Here is a 23,581-nt window from a genome sequence, read left to right as displayed (position 1 = left end):
TTCCAATCAGAGCGGGAGGAGAAACTCATTTTCATCCTCTGCTCAAAAGGCACAGTGATCATGTCATTTGTGTCCTTAGCCATGTATGTTTTCAAACTACATGCTGCGAGTTATTCATCATCCACTGTGAAGTTATTCTGGAACTGGACAACTTTTAAATTTAACAATTAACTGCATTGCAACGTGAATTAAACCTCACTTTGAGCAGACAACTGCACAGTCTGCTTCTAAAATGTTAAAACGCACATAAAAAGGACGTGAATGTTTGGTAAAGTTCTGACGTGCGAGCTGAGGGGATAAGCGGGCAAACTGGATCCAGTGGATGTTTTTTCGTGACTCACTGCGATGACAAACGGCAAATTAATGCCATGAGACTAATCTTTGACAAGTCATTGCCTTTATGAGCTGAAAGGAAAGTAGCAATTAGGCTACGAAGGCATAAACAACAGAGGAGCTGTGGGACATCAGAGGTAAATTTGCCATGACTATAAACAGAGGAGGCTGGTGATCTGAGCGCCAGAATAAAGCAGAGTAAGCAGGTTAATGTGGGAGTTCAAACAGCATCCTCCTCGCCTGATTAGACCCTGCGAGCCCAGAGAAGATGTCCCATTTAAAGCCAGCTCCTTGTGCAGAATACATGACATGGACATCTTAACAGCTGGACATCGCTGCAAAGGAACCAAACAACTTATATCTAGACGGCCTACATCCACCACAATGGTCTCACAGAGCTCTATTATGCTGCCAGATTATAATACACAAAACCAGATTGAATGGCATGTGGAAATATGTATATATTTGCATTTCAATTGCAGTTCATCCAGCGTCTGCAGGGATGAAATCCATCCTGAAAACTTCATCCATGAACGGCTGCAGAAGGCGTGTGTCAATCAACAGGATCTATTGCACCGATAAGCAAGTGGGGGGGAAAACGCGTGCAGGGAATTATTGTTGATCGTCTGTCACCATAAAGCTCAATAGCACACATCACAAGAGAGCTGAGGCACACGAAAGGAAGAAAAAAGAAGAAGAAGAAAAAGCAAACCCTGGCACACCGGAGAGCGGCAGCACGGCGCTTCTTCTGCGGTCTCAACAGCCGACAATTACGGACTAAACCCGGCTAGAAGCCCCTCAGCTCGCTGGAGGAACTCGCGTCCGACAAAATGAACGATAACAAAAACGTGCCAAATAGCGTCCAGCGATGGACCGTGTAGCCTGCAGCAACACAAGTACGGATAGATCGGGTGTGTGATCAAACAAATTAATAATAATACAAAAAAAACACATATCCGCTGCATCATGAAGACCGTATGGATCAAACTTGAACACGCGTACCTGTGTACTGCAAGAGAAACATTGTCCACAGAAGGAGAGCTGCGAATCCTGCCGGTCGTCTGCTGTAGGACGAAGTGTACGAAGTATAAATCCTTGAATGGAGCCGGTTGGGGTTGACCCGCTCCGCTCGGCAGACCGGACTGCAATGAGAGCCGCCAGTCGAAGCGGGACCTTTTTAGCGACGGCGCGTGAGCCCGCCCTCGCGACGTGCCCGGTTCGCGGCTGGAGCAGAACAGCGGCTCGCGACGCGCGGGCGAACTCTCCGGGCTGTGTCGGTGGTGGGCGATATTATACAGTCTCTGTCAAAATAAATAAATAAAAAATCCTGCTCGTATTCTTTGAAGGCGAGCTCGAGCACTGGAGGACTGACAAGAGAGGAGGATGTCGTTTTCAGAGAGAGCCGCAGCCAAGCTTCCCCTACGGCGAGTCCCTCTCAGCGAACAGGAGGAATCACTCAACGCGCTGCCCACTCCTGAGCTGCATGCCAAATAAACGAGGATTGTTTCGCTTGTTTGTTTGGTTAGCTCAAGTTTCCATTAAGATTTTTAGAACATTTTCTGAGGTGCAGCCAAAACATACTACCCCTTAAAGCGAGGTTATTTGTCCAAAACTTTGAACAGTTGGTGCTTTTTGAGGAGGGTGTCATTCTGGAGCCTGCCAGTTGGAGGAGGAGGAGATGCAAAGACATTATCAGTTCAATATTTCAGTGCAATGCTTAGCAGGCAGACAGTGATGAGGCATTCCCATCATCCCCGAGGCTCAGGATACACTCTGTGTTGTTGTTGTTGTGCATAAGGTGTTGCAAGTGATTGAGGTGTTTATTAAAATAAGTAGGATTCCAATCATATCAAAGAAGCTGCAGGCTATGAACGCCCTTAATAGTAAAGACTGTGTGACATACATTACCAGTATCTGTTTGTCCAGGTGAAAATGGGACATTCATACAGCCGGGTTTCTACATTGGATCACAGTGTAGCCGTTCTGATTAAAAAAAAAACACTACATCCAACTAAATATGTGTCTAATCTTTGGCTTCTGCTGTCAAAAATAAATAGGTTTAAAAAAACAGCAGCGGCTTCTTGGGATGTGAATACAGTCTTGGTTTCATCAACAAAGCCGGAAGATTAATTACACACGGAAAAAAAAGCAGAACAAACACTATTATGCTTCCATAATTAGACTCAAGCTGTGTAAAGTCATGAAAAAAAAAAGTGAATGAAAATTATCTTCTGTGTGGCTGCAGTGGTCAGCTAAGCTGTTCACTGCTGATGGCATGAAGTCCATTCAGTCTGGTTCACACGGCCTTCTGGAGGAGACGCTGACATCAGCGGTTCAATGTTCATGTTCATGTTCAGTCCAACTTCTAATGGTAACAGCCTGTCAAACAGGTTTATCATTCATTACAGTTGAATATACACACTGTCCTCATTTTGGGAACATTTCACCTGATACTTTAAGGATTTTTGGAGAGGAAAAAAAAAGTCCTGAATTATTGTTCCTTGTATTAGGAGAATGAACAGGTTAGCATATAGATTGTATTAGATACACTTTGCTTTTGCCACTTTGCAATTAATCCCACATTAATGAGCATTATAATACGGATAGATCAAATCAAGTATTCTGATTGGTTGAGAGTGAGTCACGAGGTGTAGTTTATTCAGCCATAAAGTACTGTACAGCCTGTTTACATTTAGAGCGTTCCATATCAGTGCGCACAACAACAGGTAGATTTAAATTGCGCAACCGTTAGTTGTCATTTCAAGCTTGACAGTTACCAAACATGTTCGTGTAAACTTTGCGCGCAGCGGAGGGCCTAACAACTCCCTTGAACAGTACATTATTGCACGACACAGTACTGCCTCTCGTACCTTATTGCTTAATTATAATGTTCGTTTTTCGTTACCGGCCATGAAAACATCGCTGGTTTTGTCGTCACCTTGTGAGTCTGGGAGTCTGTGTGTGTCATCATGGCAAGAAATGTGAGTCAAGTCAAGTCTAACATGATTATCCCACAAGGGGAAAATGTGGTTACAAACACATTCTTTATAAAAACCATCATCACACAATGCAACAATCTGGACAAATTGCATGAACAAAAAGGTGCAAAAGCGAGATCACTTCACATGAAGAAAAAAAAACAGCTGAATGCATAAAGGGCTTCGGTACCGAGTTCAGGTGCAGAACAGATGCAATGACCCTCTTATAGAACAGAGTCATCATTGCGGCGCCCGCATACAATTTTGCACACATTGAAAATAGGTGCAAACGTTGTTGGACCGGATTAGAAATTGCATCTACTTTTGGTTGAAAGCTCAACACAGGAGCCAAACGTTTTTATTTGATTTCCCACCAGGTCCGTTTAATTCCCTTCAATATCTATCAGTTTGGGGTTGGGCGTCGACTCCCAAAAATGAATGATCATGTCCTTGGTCTTTCGACACGTGCAGATGAAGGACCGGCCCGTGACCTAGTTCCTCACCTTCCAGGAGGAGTAGTGCAACAGAATCATGTTTTACAAGGTGTCTATTCTGGTGTTTGCTTTGACAGCTGTTTGTGTGAAGAATATAAAAGCGGGGAGACGGATCACACCCTTGAGATGAACTGGTTAATGGGTTAGAAGAGATACCATCAACTTTAACACTAGTAACTCTGTCAAAAAAAAGGTTTTGAAAAGTCCATCCAGTGACATTAATGTCACAATCAAAATCAAAAAGAAGTTTCTCCCCATAAAATATCGTTTCAGAAGGATTTTTTTTTTTAAAGAAAGTCTGGCTTGAGTCAACAGACCCTCAACATGATGATCCAGGTAGTTCAGCAGGGTTCAGGTGTCGGTCTCCTGATCACGCCACACATATCGGATGTCTGGCTAGGCATACCTAATAAACTGGCCACAGACAGTATGAGGCGCCAAAGAAGAGCTGCATTCAAACATGCACATAAATAGAAACACACGCCCATATATAAAAGCCAGAATTGCGTAGTTCACGTCAAAAGGCCTTCTTCAGGATCAAATTATTATTTTCTCCTCGGCCCCACCACTACGTCTGTTTCCACTGCCATAATACAATCATTTCAAAAGGTAAATGAAAGGGTTTAACAAAGGCCAGAATGTTGGCCTCAATTTCCAGTCCACTCTGAAGTCAGGAGAACACTATTCCACAAACACGGTGTTGGAAAGATCCAAAGTGCAGTGATGAGAGTGACGCACGTGTTGTCATATGAGTAGTCTACACGTGTCTTTCATCTATTGTCAGTAAATACTGTCAGTGCGGCGGCTGACTGATTAGAGAAATAAACCAGGTTTCTTCTTCGGAAAAACTAAAAGTGTTTGCTCAATATGCGCTGTTGTTTCCAGGGCGTAAAAAACGCATGTTTACAGCCAGACACTGTAGACGGATGATTTGGAGATTCATATAATAGGGTTCATACATTTTTACCAAAATATTTCTAAGACTTTTCCATAACTTGTCCATGCCTTTGAGGCAGATTTTATTATGACGATACATTCTCTGAAACCATTTGTGTATCCACAGGAGAAAAGGGAAAAAAAAGGAATAAAAGGTCGAAGCCTGGCGTTTCCTGATATTTTCAAATTTCATGACTTTTCCAGGTTTTATTATTGTTGACTGTACAAACTCTTATGTAAAGATCAAATGTGAAAAGGAAACTTAAAGTTATACCAACGGACCAACTTCTCTCCGCAGGTCAAACTGAACAAGAATCCAAAACAACTTTGAAAGAGCATCTTATTCTCTTCTGACTAAAGTATTTGCATTTACAGATTTATTGTTTCAGTTATAGTTGTTGCACAAGTTTTTAAAAAACAGACTGGCCTGAAGACAAGATGTAACTGTCTTTAGGCAACCAACTCAACCCCCCCAAATATATTATTCATGCTGTTACAATGAGGATTCTTGGAAAGACTTCAGAAACATGACACAATAATATGTGGACCTGTCTTCCTCTCACATTTGGACTGCAGCCTAGCCTTTGAAACATATTGGATGGACAAGCCTATTATTCCCTGCTCCACATGGACTGTGAAGTGGGTTGGTGTAAATAAATAAAATAAATGCACACACACATCAAGGTCACATTTAAGAGACACATTGGCGGCTACAAACACAGTATTATGAGCCAGGAGTTATGTATCTATCATCTACATGGAGGGATATAAAATAACTGATAGCTTTTTTCCCGGCTGCCCACCAAAAAGGAGGAGAAATAAATATATATTTTTCCCAGGCAGAATTCAATTACCCCTGTCAGCCAGTAGTAATGAGTAACAGCCAGTGCATGCTCTTATTCAATTTCAATGTCCCTAGGGAATGATGTTTTTCTGATGTCTCCATTTTTTGCCTCTTTTTTTTTAACAATGATGTTCTTTCTGTGGCCTGCTTAGTGTAGCAAAACATCCAAATCAAACACTAATTTGACTCTGTGCCTCAGCAGATGAAAGCGTTCTTGGTTTGCTTTTATGGTTTTGTCTGAGTATATGTGTGTTTGGTGACATTAGAGGTTCCTTTAGTCAAGTAAACTGACGTACGTAAAAGCGAGGTGAAATAAGTAGCTCTGGCTGAAAGATTTCACCATCTCTCAAAATAAAAATGTATAAAATAAAACAGATAGAAGCACGTGACACGACTTCACTGAGGTGAACGTGCTCCATAAATCATGAACTCATGTCAGTCAAATGGGCTTCAAATATTAATGCAGAAATATATGGAACGGTCAACCCTGTTAAATATGATCTCATGCTCATCAATATTTCCCTTTTCACAAACCCACATTTATGACTATTTGTCCTGTGAGACGTTGGCACTGTTGGTCGCTATCGAGTAACTTGCCAAATCCCAAAACTGCTGTTTTCAGTCGGTTCGGGTGTGCCGCGTCATATCAACATGCCCTTTCCAATCAAACAAAAGGACTCAGGTAGTGGCTGCGCGAGCCCTTCAGAGAGGGAGGGAGGATGATCTTTAAAAAAAAAAAAAGCTTCTGCTCAGCAGAAAGACGTTCAAAAAGGGACTGCGATGGTATTTTTGGTGTCTTCCATTTTGAACTCATGAATGTGTTTGTGGCTCAAAATGTGATTAACGTCACTGCCCTCCATGAAGGAAGACAGCCAGCACAGAAATGTGTTCTGACGATGAGGGACACCTCTGTCTTTAGGCTTCTCACTAGTTATCTTTGACCTCTATCTTCCTTAATCCCTCCCTTTCTAATTACCTATCCCTTTCCTCCTCCTTATACCTCACACCCCTGGCCCCTGACTGATGGTTAGCAGATGATCATCTGGACAGGAAAGGTTGAGGTGACTCGTCTCACCTCATTAGGTGGGCTCCAGTGTCCCAGTTCATGTACTGGTGTGTTCCTGCTTGGGAGGAATTTAATGAGTTGTGGAGGAGTGGCGAGACGCCATAAAAGGTGACTGGGGCCAGCGTGTTTTGAGATGCAGAACCATGTTTGCCGTAGTTTCCATTTGAGAGGAGAGGAGGGACTTACTGTACAGTTGGCGCCTTTGTGACGACAGAATCTGTTCTGGAAACCGGATTAGGCTAAATCCAAACGGAGGCCAGGCCTATGACTGGAGATATTTTTCCCCCGCAGCATGAATAGATGTAAATGAGTCTCAAACCGAGCGCAAAACTGTTAACTCATCTGCACTGTTCAAATGTTGTCAACAGCACTCGCTGCCCGGCCTTAATTCACAGCCAGGTAATCACTCGACTCAACCGCCGCTCGTGCTTTGCCACCGATACAGCCACAAAAAGAGGTGATCGCAAATCGCGTTTGTTTGTTCGACAACGTCACCGCGCTGCATTCAAATGCTGCAGGTCCTCCGATACGAGCAAAAGCAGCAGTTTGCGAGCGAGTGGGGGCACGGCGCTGCGTCTTGGCAGCCGTGTTGTACAGGAAGCTTTGCGATCCTGGAACCGAAGGTGCCATCGGCCTCAAAACAGGCTCAGACTTAACTGCCCCCCAAGTCAACATGCACACAAAGATTGTCTTGTAGACAGACTTCCAGCTCCCACCAAGAGGTCAACAAAAAAGGCGAAAGAATGTGGGATAACGAGACTTTGGAGACCCAAAAGTGGAAATTTGATTCCCTCCGAGTTTAAAAAACAACTTTTTTATATGTTCCTTGTGAAAAGATCATTTCTTTTTCCACATATCCTTCCATTTGGTACTAAACTACATGCCGACCTACACCTGCAGATTTAGGAGCAGCCGTAAATCCTAAGAGTGCGAGAGCCTTGTTATAAAACTAGTAAATGTCAAATACGCTGTATTTTCTGGCCAAGTATTAGTCATCTCTCTTCTGATGACTTTAATCGTGAAATATGTCATCATTCTGAATAGCGGTTGAACAGTGACTGTAAATTTGGGTCAAAGAAGACGCCAAAACAGCCACTGTGGAATATCGTGTTGTCTTCAATACGGCACAGACATTTTAGTCGATCCTGGAAAGTAGAGGAGTCTCTTTCAAACGACCGGCTCCCTTTTGTAACAGCCATGTGCCTATCTGCAAATAATGGAAAATAACTGTACTTTTCGCAGGGAACGAGTTGCTGATACCGGTTGGGACATTCTGTGAAATTAAAGCTTTTATCCAGAGAAACATGAATGCAAGCATGAATGCAATAGTCTCTGAATTCTCTCCAGCTAAGTAGTAATTTAATCATATTTCATCAAAGGACTCTTCCGTACATACCGATACTGTCCATCGCTCAACATGACAGAAACCATATCTCGCTTTGAAGGAACGTCATCACTGTTATTTCATGCTACAAAGCAAAAATGTTTAATTCTCAACATGAGAAGAAAAAAACATTAGTTTACGGGGAATGTCGCCACATCAAACCTTGAACCCAGAACCACGTATTTTAGCAAAGCGTTGGCTGAATGCATTATTACATCCCTCCTTGTTGCAGACGGGGGTTGGTGTGCACAGAATTTGATTAGTTCATCCAATCCAGCGTGCACTGTGGAGACTAAGCTGAATGATTGATCAACGGTAGTGTCTTTCCTTTTTGTTCATTTAAACTCACAAAATTAGCTTTGAATAGGGAAGTAGCTGTGAATAGACTTTGGCCGCAAGTCAGTGTTTAATTAATGAAGAGGCAGACAGAAAACTTGACATCTTCATTGCCTCATAAACTGACCAGAAACACCTTCAAACTGCACACCATCACTGAACTGAAAGGCATTGCTAGATAATTGAACCCACTTGGGGCGAATATACTAAATACTGTATAAAACGCCGCTGTGTGAAAGGGTGAAGACAGAGAGACGATGCAACGGAGGGAGCAGACCAGACGAGCAGGAGGGAGGGGAGAAAGGCCAAGTATCAGACAGAGCATTCATTATCACCTGACTGACCTGCATATTGCGCTGTGTGAGAGTAATGGGAAAGGACACGCTCATCGGCCAAAGCCCAGCAAGAGAGGCGCTTTTCATTCCCACTCTCTTTCCTCTCTCTTAGGCAATCTGTCAGTTTCTTACTTGGTTCAATTTCTTACCCTGAACAATGTACTGTAGGCTCCCGTTGTTTTTTGAAAATGCAATAGCGGCTCACAGAGACATATTAAAGCCGTGCCTAAGGCAAGGAATATTCAATAAGCATGTTTCTCTGAAAAGGATTATGGACCAGCTAATTGTCCATTCAACAATTACTAGCCCTCCTACTTTTTTTCTTTTGTATTGTGCACTTGTCGTGTTAGTTAGATGCAGTGGTTGGTAAAAAGGCAAAATAATGCAGAGGAACCGCCCAACTGGACATATGATAACAAGCCTGAGGGTAAACAGAAACGCTAGTAGCTCTGAGAGGTTGGACACAGTGGTGCTTTCAGTCTGAAGCTAACACGCTGACGTCAAGCAGGAGAAATGTTGACCATGTTCACCATCTGACATTGGTGCGTTACCATGCTGACATTAGCGAGTTAGCACATACTACGAAGCAAAGCTGACAGGGATGTCAATAGTCGTCCCATTCACTGAAATATTGGAAAAATGCTACTTTTGACACGATGATGGCGCTATGGCCAGGGAATCACGCAAGTTATCACAATTCACACAAAATGTTAATGTAAATCCATTCGATAACGTCAGGGGATCACCAAAGTCTGTTGGATTCATCCTCTGGGAACCATGAAAGTACAAAAATTCAGTGCAAACCCATTTAGTAGTTAAGAACCAAAGTGGTGGAGCCACCGACCTCTGACAGACCGACATCGTCTTGCTTACAGCAATACAAGCAGCATGGCTAAAAACACAATGCTGTACATGTTATTTAACATAAGGGTTTGAGATGCACCTGAAACACTTCTTAGTATTGGTATTGCAAAAGGGAACTGGGTGCACTCAATGAATGAATGCACGCACAACCATGTGAGGGATTTAGTTTCTTTAGTGTCTATAAATTACACCTGAAACAATCAAAGAACAAACAAAAAATCTGCAACAATACATGCAGGTTTTACTCTGGTTTCCACAGCTTCTGTAAATGCACGGGTTAGATTCAGACACCATTTGGGTGTGTTGTGTGAATAACTGTGTGCAAGTAGAGAAATCTCGACTTGAGCTACCTGTTCTCATTCGTCTGTCATTTGGATAAAAATATATTTCAAATGGCCGTGATCTAATAGCATCATCGAGGCTCAGATATAAAATGAGCCTTGTAATAGTGTGCGTGTGTCACACTGCTCTCCATGTCCTGTATGAATCACATGCGTGCGTTTGAATGAGATTAACACTTTGAATCAGAAGCCTCGACAATAATAACCGAGAGGATGAAGCAGATTTGGATGTAAAAAAAAAAAAAAAAAAAAAAGGAATTAAAGGAATATACTTCAAATCCAGGAAGTAGAAAGGCCGGTTCAGAGATTGAGGAACCTAAAAAGACAAAGAGCTTCGGAGATAGATACAAAATAAGACCTTTAGAAGGTGCACTCAAGCCTCTTACTGGTGACTCGGCTTGATCTGTAGTCTTTGTACATGCTAGAGATGCTGCGTTGTGTGTGATCTCAGTTTCTTTGGTCTTGTAGCAAATCTGTATTGGGGAAAACAACAAGGATAACAAAAGGTCTGATCTGTTGCCGCTTGTTCCGTTCCATCACAACCCGACTTTTTCCTCATGAAGTCATTCAAGGAGACTGTTTAAGAAGGGCCCAAATAAAAGGGGCTTTGTCTTGAATAAAGAGAGAAGAGAAGACAAACGGAGGAGAATGTAATTCATCCGCTACTCCAAGAGGCACGACCTCCCTGCTTTGTGGAGCAGAAGCTCATCCGAGCCAAAGAGGGCTCTGAGGCGCGGGAGGGTCCCATTGACTGCGCTATTAACACTCAAACTGGGTGGATCAGCATAGAGGAAATACAAAACGCTGCCAGAAGGATGCACAGAGAATTCTGTAATGCATTTCATTCCACTGAGAAGGGGCCCGAGGGTGCCGTGATGACCACAGTAATTGGCTTTCTCCAGCTATGATAATCTGCATCAGTCATGCCATGCCAACACACTCTCAGGCCACTGAGAAGGTCACCGTGCTCCTCTCTGCTGACTGCAGCCTCTGAATTCCTATCGAGAGAACGCACTAAAATGGGACTTTTTTCTGCATTCTGCAGGTTTTTTAACTTCAGTTTAGAGGCTTGACTAATTGTGCCTTCTACTTTTTAGTGGACTTTTTTTTTTAGTGGACTTTCTTTTTAGCGTCAATGCTTTTGTTTTCGATTTGGAATTTAATTAACTTTTACTAAATGAAGAGAACACATAATTAGACATCACCCAATAGGGCTTAAACAATAACCTGACAAACAAATTAATGAATTAGTGATTATTGTTTAAGCCATTTATCGAGGGAAAAATGCCAGGCAGACATTCTCTGGTTTCAGCTGCTCAAAAGTGAGGATTTATTTTGTGTCACTGTAAATGTAATATTTGGACAAACAAGCAACTGAAACACGCCACCTTGGGCTCTGAACAATGATGATGGCATTATTCACCATTTTCTGAACCTATATGGACTTACATAATGAAAATAAATTGCAGCCCAATACAATACATATTACATAAAACGTACACAAACACACACACACACACACACACACGTCAACACAATATCTCATGTCACAGCTTTAGTGCATCAGTTGTATTATTCTCTACCTCACATGTCATGCAGTGATAAGATTTGTATCACTTCCTGATGCGTATGTGCATTTATGCTGACAAATGCTGCACATGAGGCACAATAACGTCTTGATGCCGTGTTTGCAAGCGCCTCTGCATGCAAGTCTCTGCAACCTTTTAAACACTTTCCCAACAGATGAGCCACTCACACAGTCCTGTCAGGCATTGTTATCATCCACTGAATCATGTTTGACAGTTATTCGGTCATCAATTCAATCATTTTTATGTATTTTTTGTACAGATGCATTCAGCAGAAACGTTTGTGCCACTATACTGGTAAAAACACAATCTGGGGGATATTATGTTTCAACAAAGTCAATCGTTTGCAAAGTAGTAGTAAAGTGTAGTAAAGCTTGGGCAGTCTGGGTAGTTAGGTTAGCTGTAAAGAAAAAGAAGAAGACACGAAACATCCTTCAAATCCTATGTTTGGGGTTATATATGGTGGTGAAAAAATGTCATCTCTCAATGAAAGTTTTAAAAACAAAGTCCCAGTGATTAACTCAACACCTTGCAACTCTGTCAGCATCAGATTAGCATTCAGATTAGCATACTTCTGTGATGTATTAGAAGTCTGTCAAAACTCAGGTTCAAAGCCCTCGTACCCCCCTGAGTTCTGCAACACAGCAACCGAGCTGTTTATCACCAACACTGTCTGTTGTGGTGAACACAGACAACGGAACAAAACTAAAGTATTGTTGAAGGTCAAAACTATTCCATATTGGGTCTGTACTGTAGTTAATCGAATGTGCTACTAAGGCATTCTTATCACTGCTGACCTCCAGTGACCTTCAGTAGAGACAATCTGATAACAGTAGATTAACCCCGGCATCCCAGCATACAGCAGGGGGATGTTTATGAGTGAATGCGCAATTGTTTCCCTCTTTTTCCACATGGTTTTAATAGAGGCAACAATGCGGACGGGAATAAAACAAAGTTTGAGGGATGGGGGAAAAGAGAACATGATTAAAAGACTGGCTTGTGTTTAGATAGGGGCTCTCGAAGCATGAATACCTTCAGAAAGGACGACGAGGAAACAAAACAACAACACTATTCGATCACTAAACCCCCTTTTAAACACATCCAAGCTCATTTTTAAACAGTCTGCAGTCCTTATTTTCGACATAATGACTTGTGAGGAAAATATTGCAAAAATCTAAAACACCGAGGAGACTCTAAATCTCTGATTAAACAAATAGTGTCTCTTTTTTTTTTAACCAACAAATCCAAAAACCATAACTGAGCACACATTTACATATCAACCTCAAATCTGCCTTGATTTGCACAACGTAAACAGGTAGAGACATGCAGTGAAGCTAAACTAATAGATGAGATGACCTACTGTGTTGTCTCTGTAATGTCTACATTAGCACTGTAGTAACTAAAGATAAATAGTAAACAGGAGAGCAGGATGACTGATACAAGTATGTGCCCTAGTACTGACAGGCGTTTGGAGCTATAGGTGGCGGGTGTACCGCCGAGAGCCACTGAAGCTGCTGAAAATGTGAGACATTCACCACATTAACGCCCACCACAAAGAATGCACACACTCCCGCTGTGAGCAGAGAAAAATAGGCTACTTATTCACTAACACAATGGCTTTAGCCTAAACTACAGAAGAATAATGGCAGTTATTTTAATTTGGGGAAATAAAATGATGGGGTGTAAAGAAAATTAGTTTTTTAAGTCCTTTGTGGGCACAACAACAAATGGCATTCATCAATCTTAAGGCCCCCTCATTCCCGATCATATTTGTTATTACCAACATTTTTCATCTCCACACACTTAGTGCGAATGTACTTTTCTATAGTTAGGAAAAGCCTGAGAAGCAAACTTGAGGAAATGTGTACACTGATTATTACGAATGAAGCCGAGAAGCTGGGGAAGAGAGAAGTTTCACGCTGGACTTTGAAATTACCGTCTGAGATTGTGATTCAGATCCAGCACGCTTATCAATATGCAACCTCCGGAGTGAGCACGAAAGCTGTGGAGACAGTATTCGAAACAGAGTTTTCTGCAGACAAACTCGCTGGGGCCGTGGACGTTAGTAACATGTACCACTCGATTTTCTTTGGAGGAGAAATGCAACTCGGATTGTTTGTCAAAATGAGAAAGAAGGTACAAACAATCAGCTCGGTGGATAGTTAAGCTCAAGTGGCCTAAATTTATGTATAGATGGATGATTGTTTTTTTACTACTAAGAAATTAGACCAAACAAACGTCTCAGCAGCATTGCATGCCCCGATTGTTATTGATGGCTCTTCACGTTTAACTGGTAAATCAATACGCCATATGGGCAACAGTGTCCGTTTAACTGCTTCAAAATGCCATTAGATGTTCCTCGGGCGTCCCCTTCCTACAGATATGCATCATTCACTTAATGCTGTGTGTGCTGGGCCTTGTGTAAATATGCGTTTACTTTCATATGTATTTTCACTCACAGTTCAGTACATTAGTCATCTTGACGAACGCGCGAGGCCAGACACCCGTGTCTAGCAGGGATTAGAGGATCCCCTCAGTGAAGAGAGGATTATCGGAGTCAACTGCCCCCGCCTTAGTGATGGAGAAGGAAGATACCCCATAATAGCCCCGATAGGTTCATTCATCTTTTGTTTCCACAGCAGGGAAACAGCAGCCAGGGACGGCACAAACCAAATCGCCCTCCGTAACAATTCTCAGCGTTGGATTAATCATACAAACTTCACAAGAACCGATCGGTACTTCGCAAGCAGCTCTCGTGTACCTTTTCTTTGCCGTTGCCGTTCCTCAGCCTGCGAGCTTATCTCTGTGATGAAGCACCTCATCTCCCACACGGGGGCCACAAAAAGAAAGCTCGGAGGTTCTTACATTTGTCTGGGATCATTAAATTATGGTCACAACATCAGGTAGGGAGGGGGCGAGGGGAACACAACTAAATGATTGCTACAAGGACATTTGATTGCATGCAGCTCTAATTTACATTGTGTGATATTTTAAGTAAATTGTGATGTTTTTTCAGTCGATAATGTTTTTTTTCTTTCTACTTTGGCCTGAGGGTGGGGGTTGAGTTGGAAAAACATCATTCCCATTATGCTGTCAACCAGCACTGCATACAAATACATTAATTATGCTCTGCATTGTTAACAGGTGATGTCAGTAATGTTGTACCACTAAAATATCAAATCCTTAGTCTTGTTCTTTACCGGTATTTACGATTAACCATTTATATAAGCAAAAATTGGATTAAAAAAAATCCATTCCACAGATCCCTCTAAAATATTTGTAATATTGCAAATGTTACATTTTAATATCTAGTTTATTATTTAGCTATACTGTTGAAAATCCTTGATTTATGGTTTCTTAGCAACGCCAAACAGTTCAGAAACAATGTTAGCTGGTGTGAGACCTGGACAGCATCTCACCATTCCACTTCGTGTTGACAACATGGGACAGCATGACACTTGGGTGTATTTTTGTGCTCAGCGCTCATTTTGCTGCTGCGAGCAAAGGGCTGCTGCATAAAAAGCAAAATGTGGTTTTGTAGTTGTATCGTTTTGAAGAGGAGAACATTTTTTAATAATAATTCTGTGGTGAAGCACATTTAATGTAATGTCTTTTAAAGTGCACCTGGGAATAGGGCTGAAACCTTGTTTCCACATGTGCACTAATTGATTCAGTGACCATATATATATATATATATATATATATATATATATATATATATATATATATATATATATATATATATATATATACACACACACATATACACACACACATACATATATTCTGAGAGAAACTGCACAACGATTTTCATTCTTTACTCTCCAAAAATGTACCAACTCAAGGTTGGTTTGCTTCATCATACCCAAGGACGTGAACAGAAATATAAAACGATCAAACTATGATTATGTTTCTTGTGTTACTAACCTGGAGGCAGAGCTGCGGCTGCATCGTTGCGGCAATTACACTGAGAGGTAATAAACTCGTTCTAACGAAGAACACAACAGATATATTTGCATCAAACACTGGTCGAGGTACACATACTATGTAAAGGAAATGTCTTGGTCGCAAATTATTTTACGATACACCTTTTGTAATTCTGTTACCAGATGTGGTTTTGTTCAGTTGGTTGGATGCATGGATGAGTAATGATGACAGAGGAATGACAGTTGTCAGATGTGACGCGTGGGTGTGGAAATTAAGTGGCTTCCCTGGATGGAAGCACGCTTCATGTTTGTTGCGATGTGCTTATTTCTGCTATCCTTCCTACAATCACAATTCTCTACAGGTAAATGCAGTACTGCATACAGTACACACAGCATACACTGAAAGTACAGCGTCAACTGTTCCCACGCCGATGCAAACATGCATGTGGGACACAGCATTTGTGTGTTAATGAGCCCTCACTGACACGTTGAAAAGGGAGAGAGGGCTGCAGCAGCAATATGCGAGGCCACCGTTAGAAATAAATCTCTAAAACAAACGCACAGAAACACTCAAGCAGTCATCCTAGCCCCGTGGGTGCATTTCTAAAAGATATGGTTGGAGATCCGTTTTGTCATAAATGTTCAAATGCTTTCATTCAGAGAGTGAACTGATCCAGAAATGGTTTATATAAACGACTTCAAAAACTACAGATATTCACTCCATTCTGCAGTGAGTCGTAGAAGAACGACGCAACGGAGGAAGTAGAGAGCTATAAATCATCGGTATAGCATTTACACCAGCTGATGAGTTGCTTGTAGTCTTGTTGACCTTATAGTATATATTTAGCTTTGTATATTAGCAGGAGCAGAGCGGACGTGTCCACTGTTCTCTAGGTAGTAACAATCAAAGAGAAAGTGCATCTTCCATCATTCAGGCTGAAAACTCTGACGTTGACCAGGAAAACAATTTTCCACAATGTTAACCAACACACAGTACTATTGTAGTCACCCAAAGACAGGAAACAAGCACTTAAGTGTGAGGGGAAGCAATAAAATGTGTGCATCCAAAAAAAGAAAAAGGAAATAGCATCTTCGGTTTATGGAAACGTTGAGACAAGACCACCAGCTTTGGTGTAACGGTGGACATACGTCACTGACTGCAGAAGCAGGTGAAGCCATTCTGAATCTGTTGGCAAACAAGAGGCCATCGCAGACAACAGATATTCCTCAAATATTTTTCATTTAGGCATGCGACGAAAGACAGATACTATAAAGCTGCGACAGACGATTATTTTCATTCTCCATTAATCGTGGTCTCAAAAAACACAGTGAAAATATCAATCACAGTTTACCAGAGGCAATGGGGATGTCGCCCAATGAGAATACATTTCTTTAATGTTAGACAAGAAAAAGCACCACATGATCACATTGGAGAAGCTGGAACCATTACATTGTATTTTTTGGTTAGAAAATTACTTAAACGATTCATCAATTATCAAAATAGTTGCAGATTTGTTTTCTTACAACAAATCACTGCAGCTGTAAGCGCTATGTTCCTTTACAACAACACTGATCCATTGGCATCCTGAATGTCTCAAAAATTCCTCTTTTGACAGCGAGACCCTCTGGAGTCTGAGACAACGGCACGGACAATAAAACAATTCTAGGTGTAACAAAATACAGGCAATAAAGAAACTAATGTGCATAGCCAAGTGACCTTTTAGAATTTGTGAACACAGTCCTGGTCTCGGAGCCAGAAAAACTCTGTTAACTGACAGCCGCGGCGCTGGTTATGGGAATCAACCTCCCGACTGAACCGTTTCACTGAAGGCAGTCTTGGGAGAGGCTTTTGCGCCGTAATTTACGAGTGGCCCGGGAGCCTGGCGGATGTTGTTTAACAGCCGAAGACACGTGCGGTCTTTGCATTCATGGCGTAGGGGGTCGGGGGAAATAATTTCCTCCCGCTGGCTCAGACGCAGTGAGCTCCTGCCCAGGATATCATTTAGTGGTGCCAAAAAGAAAGAGTTGTACTCAAAAAGTGGAGATTTAATATGAGTGGGGAGAAGAACAGATCAGTCTCTTGCTGGGTAAAGTATTTTTTCTATGTTGAAAAATGTCCCCCTGACAAAAAAAAAAGAAAAAGTGTATGCTATTAGTTTATGGAGTTAATTAGGCAAAGTCTGACAAGGAGAGGAACTTAATGAGAGTATTAAAGAGTAAATGACTGATTACTAGACGTGGCAATAAAGAGGAACAATGTTGTGTTGTTTTTAAGGTCTCTGTAATTATCTTCAGACTCCATCCTGTAACAGTCAAAGCTTTCATTTCTTATCCTTAAAATTGTGGCCTTTAATGAATTCAATATCCTCAGAGGTTTGATTATAGTGTACAGTAGTCTTTGTCAAAATACATGGCACATTCCCAGTTTGAATACGTGCTACTGGGGGAATGTGTCGCAGGGCATTGCTGGAAAAGAGCAGAGGTGTTGAGTCCAACCAACCCTTGGTAAATACAGGTTTAAAAAAGCAGTCTTGCATGTGAAGGGGTAGATGGGGCTCAGCTCTCCCTGTCACATGCGCTTAAAATCAGGGGAGGACGGTAGGAGGGCAGGCGGCGTGTACAGAGGGGAAAGGATGAGACATGGAGGCCAACACTGCGGAGACAGGCAGACACCCCGTCTTCAACTCTGGTGTGTCGGTCGGACCTCAAGATTTAACTCTTATCAAGTCAGAAAAAAAAAAAAAAAAAAAAGACATGAGGAGACGTCGGCAAAGAAATTAAAAATAATTAGCAACTGACTGAAATAGTTTTAGGCAACTAAAAGACTAATTGAGAGGAGAGTGCTGCCTTGTACTACAACTAACGTGTGTGTGGAATGCTGTGAATCGACGACCACGGGCAGGAGAAATTATTCTACACAAACACACAACAGTACTTCTACACCTTTCTACGATATTCCCATGCCGTTAGCTCTGTCAGACGCCGCTTAATTAACATTTAAGTAAGCTAAAATAGGTATAATTGTCTGTGTCCTAAATTACTTGTCATGCAATTATAGCTGAGTGTGCAGCTTTCTTGCTTTTAACAGCTCCCGTTTCTGCCTGCGCCAGCACATGGACTGGGTGTGCGCCACTCCGTATATTTTTCCTACTTCATATACTAAATAAAAAAGGGAGAAATAGAGATGGAGGGATGAAAGATGCCCTTCGTTGAATGGTGCTTTAGTCTATGCGTTTTATGTTGCGAGGATCCACGGTTTGAAAGACTATAAATCTGTCCGTCATTCGTTATAATAAGGAAATAATACTGCCCGTTTTCCCAGTGCCCGTTGTGAGGAGACGGTCTCACTCAGCCGCTCCGTGGTATTCTCCCCGTGCTCAGACCAGAGTGCACAGCCTTTGATTGAAAAACAGATGAGCCTGCTCTGCTTCTTAATGCAGGCTCCTCGCTTAACAGCAAATTAGCATGTCTCAACACCTCTGGTAAGAGGTATGAGCTGCTTAGAAGTGATGAGAAACTGTGCAGCATAATAGCACAATTACACCGTGCGCATTGCTCGGTTTTTATGACGCAGGATGAACTGGGTGGCCTTTTAAGGATGGCTGCATGCTATCATAAGAAATTCACTGTGGCTACATTTTAGTATTTACATTAATCTGATGGGTATTTTGTCAATAAATAATTTAACATGGTCTCTTAAATTTCACTATAAAGGGGGGGGGGGGGGGGGACATCAGATCAGGGCTCAAGGTGTTAATGTCTTGTTTTGTCTGACTAAGGAACCCAAAAGACTTTAAATGTACAATTTCAAAGAGAGAAAAGCAGCAAATCCAAACACTTTAGAAATTTTAACCAGCAAATTACATTACCCTCACAGCAGGCGTCAATAACAATTAAAAAATTAAAAATTAAAATGGCAACAAATATATTAACGCTCATTTAGCATTTTTAAATCAGTACCTTGAAACCAAGAGTAACATAAAAAGACTGAAGTTATTCCAGCAGGCTCTAGAAATTCCTCATATTGAATCTTTCATGCTTAGCCATCAATTGTTCCGCTTACATAAGGATATTTCTCGAATGACTACAATGTAGTTTGACAACTGGATTCAGATGAGATCCGTCACAATGAGAATAAATTATAACAGAAGTGACACACAACCCCACCACTAAATTGTGAGACAAGTTATTTAAACGCTGCTGCTTTGACAATAAAAGTATTCTTCTTCACCATTTACTTTGCAGCAGTCACTCACCTCTTCACCAAATCCAGCTGTCTACCTTGAAGCAAAGGATAAATAATGAATGGCGGCACGCAGTGAATACCAATTCCCTCATATTACCCGGCACCATCACCACCGCTGATTAAGCTACCTAAGGTCGTTGACTTCAAATGGTGGCAATGCGCCTGCAATCCTAACCAGTCAGATCAGAGTGCTGACACTGAGGTTAGCGGGGAGACTAATGGACTGACAAGCAATCCTTACAGATGACACAATGGGCCAGGTCGTCTGCCCTCCTGTCCGTGTGACGACAAGATGGAGGGAATTGCACACATATGGAGGTTGGAATTTTTAACGTCCGGTCAAACTTGTCTCAACAAAACTGATCATTTAGAGACCTCACGTGCCCCAGTAGAGATTTATTCAGAAAGGTTTCTTTGCAGGGTACTACTTCTACGAGCACGAGGTGTTTGGATTCAAGCTTTCAATTCTAACAGACAATCGATAAATCTGTTTCCAAGCACATAGCACACATCCACAGATTTAGCATTGCACTCTTTGACCATTTATAGTCCGACTCACAAAAGTAAACTCTGACAGCTGATACCAGGCAGTCTCGCAGCTGAACTAATGGATGCAGTGGAGACAAACTGGGAAAGTGGCTGCATGTGTTCATGACAATGCACGCAAAATCGTCCCGGCTGACTCTCCCGGACAGGGGAACTGAGGACTAGTTGCCTGTTTTGCGCTGGTGTTAAATGATGGATTTGATCTGTTTTGTGCATCAGTACACCATTGTAGCTGGTTTGTTCGGCACTTCCACCACTGCGTGAAAGGCACTAACCGTGTCGCTTAATGGTTGGTTAACCATCATCTGCTAACAGTTAGGGAAAACAATGTATTGTAGCATTCCTTGCACTTGCATTACCCACAATGCAACTTGACATTGGAGGGTTCAGACGGAGAATTGGGCGGGTGTTGCTAGTAGTGGCTAATGTAGCCTGGAACCACTACCCTCAAGCACATCTCTCGAACTCCACATTCCCATATTCCTTTAATTTTTAAACCTGTAGCCTTTAGGCCCAACCTAAGCTGACTTAAGTGAAGTTTCTTCACACACGCACTCTACAAGAACTGTAAACATACATTGATGTGTAAAATCTGCGGTGCAATCAAAGACTAAAGCTGTCACACTAAACAAAATGGACTAAAGCCCACCACAGCTCCGTGTGGTGTCAAAGAAGCCGCACTGATTGTCTGACATCATGGCACACGACGCAGAATTAAGCAGCATATTGTCATTCCACATGCTCGTGTTCATGATGCCCAAAGCGACGCTGGATCAAACCATTATTGGCTGATTTTGTGCAGTTGGAAAAAAGCAATTAGATGTATCTATATGACTGGAGCTCATAATGAGAGCAGCTCCATTGTCCTGCAACCTGTTTCCTCCCATACTAAGCATGCTGACACTCACAAGACTGCTCATCTCTGTCTGGCCCAATTGACTGATGGATTTCCAAACTGTGCATCAGCTAAAGCTATTAAGTGGTCTGCTGGAGCAAAATGACTTTACAGTTCCCTGAGTGCAACATCAGGCTCAGCAATTCCTGCCTGCTATTGTCTAGGGCCACTGTGACAAAGTTAATTTCTTGCCAGACAAGCACAACCTCGTACGCCGACACACACAATAAATAACAAAAAAAGAATCATCTGAATGACTCGATTTTTTCTATTTGCTTTTTGAAAAGATTTTGGTCACATGAGCTGACCCATGCCAAATGAGTTTCTCTTTTCATGCTTCAAAATTGCGAAGAAATGGACCAATATTATGTTGGAAGCCACTGTGAAATACAATAACTAGCTATAATGTATTACACATATTCACGATGTCAGAGTAAGGACTTAATACAAGGCTTGCACTATACAGGAAACTTTAACTCAGTCCAGAAAACAGTCTGTGTTGATAAACATCCTTTGCTTGTGGCCAACCACATTAAATGAACCATTACTTGCTGTCTATAAACCATGAAAATAGAACAAGCTTTCAGCTGAACAGCTGCATGTTTTCTTGCAAGAAGATGTGGGGGAAATAAGACTAAAATGATGCACACTCTATCCTGCCCTGCATTATTCCCAGTCCTATCCAAATGTTTGGAGATAAACCCACTATATTCATGATGACAGACTGGATGGAGCGCGCATCTCGTGGCACACCGTGTGATTCAAGTTTGCTTGCCAAGGTTTGCCTAACAAAGAGCTGAGATCCAAGTCCTGAGCTCTGGCTGTGGCTTCATCCGCCAAGGACTTGTTGAGGTGCAGTGCAGATGCAATGCGGACGATTCCAAAAAAACAAGATCTGCTCAAGGAAGGCACTCGCTAAAGAAAGCTCCTTGCAAATGTAGAATAAAGAACGAAAAATCTGTGCCTGTCGATATAATTGCCTTTGTGCAATCATGCAGTGTATCTGAGAGTAGACAGTGATTCAGTTCTTTTTGTACATAATGGGCTGCAAAGTGTCAGCATGCACTGAACACAGGAATATTCTCTAATCTGCACACCGCCAATCATCATCCCACTTGCCGATAACACAGTGTGTAGTGGTATATGCTAAAGATTTTATGTACAGCACAGTACACTACTGGCTGTCAGACTGCCAGTACACCTGACAGAGGAAAAGAAACTGGAGTCCTGTTGTATAAATATCTACGGCTCAAGTTTCTATTCATCAGTGTCGGCCTTCAGCAGTTTATTTGACCACCACAGCACTAAATGGATGTATTGTACATGATCAGGAAATATTGTGAATACATTGTATTCACAGTAAAGTGTTTATATACTTTCAGATGTGGGGGAAATAAGACTAAAAGTTGTTTTTGTTCGCTTCGAGATTTACGGCAACAGTGAAAAGGTTCCACATGTATCATTAAATGAGACTATTCTGAGCGTTCTCCGTATTTAGACGGTTTCATTCAGTGTGATAGAAAGCAAAGATCACGATGGGGAGCAGGTTTGCAGTCAAGTTGGCTTGCTAATTTTGTGTTACTGAAAACAGCAGAAAGTGTGTGTAAATCACAAACTTCATCATGATATGATATTGTAGAGATTCTTGGTACAACTATACGATATTTGCGACAAAGTACACCGCGATGCGATTTGATTTAATTCAACAGCATTGTATCAATGAGACGATATCATATGTCCATTAAAAACAATCAGGTACATTTATATTGACTCACAAAGAGAAAATAAAACATGACTTGACAATTGTATCACTGGGCTCTTTCAGACATTTAAATAAAATATAATATATTATTTTGAATGAAAAGACCTGCAGTTGTAGGTCTGGTCGCTGGTAAAAGCTTGTGAGCGGCTTAATACAACGAGAATAGCTGGTCCAAGATCAGTCTACCTTAAATGAAGGCATGATCTGTAGCCATGTTACATGTGCACAGTAATGTGATAATTAATCAGTTGTCGGAGTAAAACACCAGTGTGATTAGAGCATTTTATGTCATAAGATGGCAACAAAAAACATTTGGTGATATGTGCACTATTTAAATAGAGAGATAGACCAGAGTGTGAGTGAGTGAGTGAGTGAGTGAGTGAGTGAGTGAGTGAGTGAATGAGAGAGACCCATTACCCTCAAGCTGGACTCTTTGAACTTCGGTTCTGTATCGTGAATACCTTTACCGTTACACCTGTAATGTCGACGAACAACTACTAACTCGAGCGGCTGAAAGTAAAATATTTAACTGGAGCAAACTGTCGAGGGTTGTTTGTCACATATCTTGTCCCGTCCCCTCCATTGTACTGATCGGAGTCTTGGTGCTCTTTTGTCTGGAGGGCCTTATCTGGCAGTGAGGCGCCGAGCTGTGCTGCAGACTCTCCTGGCATGGGGATGGAGGCAAAGGCCTGCCATCCCAGATAAACCT

The 23,581-nt window shown here is 41.8% G+C and overlaps 1 protein-coding gene across 1 annotated transcript in view; it reads right to left on the bottom strand.

Moving 5' to 3' along the window:
* Nucleotides 1-1,345, bottom strand: part of enox2 (ecto-NOX disulfide-thiol exchanger 2) — a 109,452-nt gene extending 108,107 nt beyond the window's left edge. Inside the window, exon 1 of the mRNA XM_079228656.1 lies at nt 1,336-1,345. The gene's annotated coding sequence lies outside the window, so the exon portion shown is untranslated. The remainder of the gene's footprint in view (nt 1-1,335) is intronic.
* Between the last annotated feature and the right edge of the window lie 22,236 nt (nt 1,346-23,581).

This window comes from Taurulus bubalis (genome assembly GCF_910589615.1).
Source record: "Taurulus bubalis genome assembly, chromosome: 13".
Taxonomy (NCBI): Eukaryota; Metazoa; Chordata; class Actinopteri; order Perciformes; family Cottidae; genus Taurulus; species Taurulus bubalis.
This window is presented reverse-complemented; position numbering and strand designations above follow the sequence as displayed.